Below are 6664 nucleotides of genomic sequence, written 5' to 3' on the forward strand. Positions count from 1 at the left end.
AGCAATGGGATTATTCCGAATAGAAGAAGTCCGAGGTAGTATGATGTTATGCAACTCTGTGAACTAAACAATAACTGCAGAGATACCTTGGCCTAGCAAAATTTCTATAAGCGTTTTGTGAACAATGAGATCTGGCCGTTCCAAGACTGTGTGAACTGACAGGGAAAAACGACGAGTTGGATATGGGATACGAACATTGAGAAGGAAGTCAAGGCGCTAAAGAAGGCAATCATAGCGGTGCTGATATTAACCTACCTGCATCTATTCAAAGAGTTTAGCATAACAACAGACAGTGGAAAGACAGGTTTTGGAGTAGTTATCTCCCAAGTAATCGAAGAAGTGGGGGATACCAGATGTAAGACAAAGGTATTTGCCAGTTAGGTGCTTACAAAGATAGAAAAAGAGTTATTCAGTGAGAGAAATAGAGGGCCTGACCATTGTGCGGAGAATCACGAAATTTTGATGTTTTCTATATGGATCAAAGATGTCTGCTGTCAAGCCAAAAAACATTATAGTTTTTGGTGACGGCAAAGATAATGTTTGGAAGGATATAACGCTAGGTCCTGCACCTACAAGAATTCCAACAGATGTTATGTACCCACCTGGGGTAAAGATTATTGTGGCCGATGCACTCTGTGATACAATGTTGGAATTACATGAAAGCAAGGAGGAGAAATTAGAAGAAAATCAATATAGTTTGTACTATATGAAGCAAGTGGCATTTGAGAATTTCAAAGACATTGTGAAGATACAAGATCACGACCCAAGGTTAAAGGAGACAAAAAAGGAAGATGAAAGAAACTGCTATACAACACATTCATTTCGATGCCAGAACCTGGATGGGACTGGATGGTTACTGTGCTCACCAGAAGAAATAATACATAAACTAATATGGTATACTCGTTAGAGTCAGGCACATTATGGGCTGAGGAAGTTTTACTTGAGATTTCGGGCAACATGTAACTTCAAGAATTTGGAAAGAAGAATCAGAATGGTATCAGCCATTTGCAAACCACGTCAAAAGTAAAAAACGTTAACTATTTCAAACCAAGATTTTGAATTTCCCATCTTACTGAGCAGATTAAGAAAACTAGTGGCAACATATTTAACGGACTATTCCTTTGTAAGAGTTGAGGCTATAATTAATTTTGGCAACAGTAGAAATGGCCCCTGAATAAGTGACATTGGTGCTAATGCGAAAATCAACAGCCGGGACAGTTTCAGATGCGTTCAAGGAAGTGTTTCTGAAACTGGTTGAGTGAGTGGAGAAGGTTATCGGTGATAACGATTCCCAATTTAGGTCACAAATATTGAAAAGAGTCCTAAAGAAACACAGGATCTGCGCAATATCTATATCAGTTTACCAGCCCTCCTCAAATCTGTGTAAAGGGTTATGAGAAATCAGAGATCACTCTGCTGATTGTATTACAGTAAGCACTATGGATCATGGGATGTGTTCCTCAATGACCTTTTGGAAATGATGAATAATTTGTCATATAATGCAGCACAGTTTGCTCTGATAATGGTAATAAAGGATAAGGTAGCAGCAGACGAGGTTACAGAGGTGGTGTAGTTCCTGAATAGATAACACCAGCGACACAAGGAAGTGACTGAATTGGTCATAAAAGAAGATAAGAACAGAAGCAGTGAAATGGAAGGATGTAATTGATACAAAAGAGAAGACATGGATGTGTGAAGTATGGCAGAAAGTTTTGATATTGTCACCTTCATTCTTTCAAACTATCACTGTCTCCACTGTACCTCCTTCCCCCCCCCCCCTCCCCCACCGAAATCTACATGTTACATGTTAAAGTTCGATGGTTTGGGAATGTCCAGACACCCAGAAGGCTATGTATGGTCATCACTCATCTGCGTTCTTCATATCCACTTGCTCCTCTCTCGTTTGCCGCCACTGCTTCTATCTGCATCCATCTCCCACTCCCTCCCTCCTTCCCTCTCTCTCTCTTTCCCTCTCTCATTTACTGCCTCTGTCACTTAGTGACCATAAATAACTCCTCTCTTTCTACTATTGTCTACATTCACCTTTTTTATCTCTCATTGTCACGTTCTCTCTCCCTCTTTCACTGTCTTCTCTCTTTCTTTCCCAGTGGCATTTTATCCTCTCTCTTCCACGGTCACCATCTCTTTGTTACTCTCTTCCAATACGAGAAAGTGTAAATATGTTCCCTCGCCAAAATTTTTGGTGAGGAACGCAGAATGAGGATTGAGGAAGGTGGTTCCCCAATCTTGTAAAGAGGAAAATATTTTCCTTTTTATGCTCTGACAGGAGCATTTTTCCGCTGGTGAAATGTATACCTCAACTTGGGGATGAAAATTTTTAAGAATGTGCAGGTGAGTGAGGAGCACAACGTTGTGTGGGAGTGAAAAACTAGGAAAGTATAAAATGAGAGAATTTGATGTGTGGTGTTACAGAAGAACGCTAAAAATTAAATTAATAGGTTCTTCAAACAGTCAGTGAAAATAGGTACATGTGGAAAAACTAGAAGAAGAGACAAGGTGATACAACACATGTTAAAACATCAAGGAATATCTCCCACTGTACCCTAAGCCACTGTAGATGACAAAAATCGTCGAAGAAGACAGTTAATCGAACTGAGTGTACAGGGTGTAAATGCTATTTGACGTATAATTTTTGGCACTGGAGAGGAAAGTATTCTTGACGATTGCATTATTGGGATACATGTGACAACGAGGTCTTTTGCTTCCAGAAATCATTGAAAGCTGTTTGAAACCCTATGAGAAACAGATGGTACAGAAAAAATTAAATAAAATGAAACATAAAAAATAAAATGTTTACTGTGAGTCATAAAGCACATTTATGTCTAGCAAAACATCATGCAGATACAGTTAGGATTACTTTTTAATGAAAATCTGAAGAAATATGAATAAGCAATTAGTATTGCTGACATTTAATGTAATATGGACATAATAAATATTTTCATCTTTACTACTATGGCAGCAAATATAAACTACAGACATCGAAACGAGGTAACAACAAGTAAGAAAAATAAAACTGTGATGGATCACTGGAATTGGGTAGCAGGAAAAGGTAAAGAAAGAAAAATAGAAGCAAAACATCGACTGGGAGGAAGGGAAAGAAAGATAGAAGAAGTTGCCTGGTAGAACTTTGCGCTGAGAAATACTTTGTTTATGTATCATGTAAGTGAACTGTATACGTTGAAGACACCTGGAGGCATTGGAAGGTTGCAGGTTGATTACTGTATATGATAGTAAGACAGATATTTCGAAATCAGATTTTAAACAGGAAAAGTCTTATTTTCGTAAGCAGATGTGGACTGCGACCATAATTTATTGGTCATGAACAGCAGATTAAAACTGAAGACATGGCAAAATAGTGGGAAATTAAGGAAATGAGGCATGTGTAAATTGAGGGAACTAAATATTGTTAAGAATTTCAGTAGGAACATTATGCAACGTTTGACTGAAACAGGAGACAGTAATAAAACAGAAAAATGAGTACCTTTGAGAGACGGAATAGGGAAGGCAGCTGAGGATGAAATAGGTAAACAGGCAAGGCCAAGTAAAAATTTCTGTTTAACACCAGAGAAATTGAATTTAACTGACGAACAGATAAAATACAAACTTTCAGCAAATGAAGCAGATGAAAAGGTGTACAACTTTTAAAAGTCTGGTTGACAGGAAGTGCAAGAGGGACACTGTCTGTACGAAAATTAAGGAGACCTTCGGAGAAAGAAGAATCATAAAAAAATGGTTCAAATGGCTCTGAGCACTATGGGACTTAACATCTGTGGTCAACAGTCCCCTAGAACTTAGAACTACTTAAACCTAACTAACCTAAGGACATCACACACATCCATGCCCGCAGCAGGATTCGAACCTGCGACCGTAGCAGTCGCGCGATTCCCGAAAGAGCGCCTAGAACCGCTAGACCACCGCGGCCGGCGAAGAATCATCAATATGGATATTAGAAGCTCATTTGACAAGCCAGTACGACAGAAAGAAGGGATTACTGAAAGGTGGAGTAAAATTCTGTGTGTCTACAGAAGAGAAATAGACTTGAGAATACTATTGTTGAAAGAGAAGAGGAAGTAGTTGAAGATGTGGAGGTAAATAGGATACTGAGAGCCTTGAGACAGTCAGTAAGATAAAAATTATTCCTCCTAGTGAGCAATACATATATATGAGACATCCGAATTACAATAAAACTTTAGAAAGAAAATAGCAATTCCAGGTTTAAAGTTATGGAGGATACAGGCGAATATCCGTGTATTACTAATTGAAAAAGTGTCTCCATTGACAAAAGACTGTAGTAGTTCCCATTCGGGTCTTCGGGAGGGGACTGCAAAGGGGGAGGAGGTCACTACGAGAAAATGACAGAACAATCAACGAAAGAATAACGTTATACGATTCGAGGGTTGGAATTTCAGAAGCTCCATAAGGTAGGGAAGCCAGAAAATCTGGAAAGGGAAATTAAAAGCTCAGTCTTGATACAGAGGGTCAGTGAAGTGAAATGGAAAGAACACAACGATTTCGGTTCAGATGAGTATAGGGTAAGATCAACAGAAAATGATTTATGGGGGTGGGATTCGTTATGAACAGTAAAGTAGGCCAGAGAGTGAGTTACTGTAAACAGTTCAGTGATAGTTTAAAACTGTGTGCCCGACCGAGACTCGAACTCGGGACCTTTGCCTTTCGCGGGCAAGTGCTCTACCAACTGAGCTACCGAAGCACGACTCACGCCCGGTACTCACAGCTTTACTTCTGCCAGTACCTCGTCTCCCACCTTCCAAACTTTACAGAAGCTCTCCTGCGAAACTTGCAGAACTAGCACTCCTGAAAGAAAGGATATTGCGGAGACATGGCTTAGCCACAGCCTGGGGGATGTTTCCAGAATGAGATTTTCACTCTGCAGCGGAGTGTGCGCTGATATGAAACTTCCTGGCAGATTAAAACTGTGTGCCCGACCGAGACTCGAACTCGGGACCTTTGCCTTTCGCAGGCAAGTGCTCTACCAACTGAGCTACCGAAGCACGACTCACGCCCGGTACTCACAGCTTTACTTCTGCCAGTACCTCGTCTCCCACCTTCCAAACTTTACAGAAGCTCTCCTGCGAAACTTGCAGAACTAGCACTCCTGAAAGAAAGGATATTGCGGAGACATGGCTTAGCCACAGCCTGGGGGATGTTTCCAGAATGAGATTTTCACTCTGCAGCGGAGTGTGCGCTGATATGAAACTTCCTGGCAGATTAAAACTGTGTGCCCGACCGAGACTCGAACTCGGGACCTTTGCCTTTCGCGGGCAAGTGCTCTACCAACTGAGCTACCGAAGCACGACTCACGCCCGGTACTCACAGCTTTACTTCTGCCAGTACCTCGTCTCCCACCTTCCAAACTTTACAGAAGCTCTCCTGCGAAACTTGCAGAACTAGCACTCCTGAAAGAAATGATATTGCGGAGACATGGCTTAGCCACAGCCTGGGGGATGTTTCCAGAATGAGATTTTCACTCTGCAGCGGAGTGTGCGCTGATATGAAACTTCCTGGCAGATTAAAACTGTGTGCCCGACCGAGACTCGAACTCGGGACCTTTGCCTTTCGCGGGCAAGTGCTCTACCAACTGAGCTACCGAAGCACGACTCACGGCCGGTACTCACAGCTTTACTTCTGCCAGTACCTCGTCTCCCACCTTCCAAACTTTACAGAAGCTTGGTAGAGCACTTGCCCGCGAAAGGCAAAGGTCCCGAGTTCGAGTCTCGGTCGGGCACACAGTTTTAATCTGCCAGGAAGTTTCATATCAGCGCACACTCCGCTGCAGAGTGAAAATCTCATTCTGGAAACATCCCCCAGGCTGTGGCTAAGCCATGTCTCCGTAATATCCTTTCTTTCAGGAGTGCTAGTTCTGCAAGTTTCGCAGGAGAGCTTCTGTAAAGTTTGGAAAGTGGGAGACGAGGTACTGGCAGAAGTAAAGCTGTGAGTATCGGGCGTGAGTCGTGCTTCGGTAGCTCAGTTGGTAGAGCACTTGCCCGCGAAAGGCAAAGGTCCCGAGTTCGAGTCTCGGTCGGCCACACAGTTTTAATCTGCCAGGAAGTTTCATATCAGCGCACACTCCGCTGCAGAGTGAAAATCTCATTCTGGAAACATCCCCCAGGCTGTGGCTAAGCCATGTCTCCGCAATATCCTTTCTTTCAGGAGTGCTAGTTCTGCAAGTTTCGCAGGAGAGCTTCTGTAATGTTTGGAAGGTGGGAGACGAGGTACTGGCAGAAGTAAAGCTGTGAGTACCGGGCGTGAGTCGTGCTTCGGTAGCTCAGTTGGTAGAGCACTTGCCCGGGAAAGGCAAAGGTCCCGAGTTCGAGTCTCGGTCGGGCACACAGTTTTAATCTGCCAGGAAGTTTCATATCAGCGCACACTCCGCTGCAGAGTGAAAATCTCATTCTGGAGTTCAGTGATAGGTTTGTTCTGATCAGAATCGACAGCAAAACAACACCGACAATGATAGTACGGGTATATATGCCGACGTCGCAGGCTGACGATGAAGAGACAGAAAAAGCGCATGGGGATATTGGAAAGGTAATATAGTACCTGAAAGGAGATGAAAATATAATAGTCATGAGGGACTGGAATACAGTTGTAGAGGATCGAGTAGAGGAAAAGATTACGGGAG

At 42.6% G+C, this 6664-nt stretch overlaps 1 non-coding gene across 1 annotated transcript; it reads left to right on the forward strand.

Annotated features, from left to right (window-relative positions):
- Nucleotides 1-6295: 6295 nt before the first annotated feature.
- Nucleotides 6296-6370, forward strand: Trnas-gga. The gene has a single exon. It is a non-coding gene; the product is annotated as a tRNA-Ser (tRNA).
- Nucleotides 6371-6664: the final 294 nt, after the last annotated feature.

Source organism: Schistocerca piceifrons, chromosome 6, assembly GCF_021461385.2.
Source record: "Schistocerca piceifrons isolate TAMUIC-IGC-003096 chromosome 6, iqSchPice1.1, whole genome shotgun sequence".
NCBI lineage: Eukaryota > Metazoa > Arthropoda > Insecta > Orthoptera > Acrididae > Schistocerca > Schistocerca piceifrons.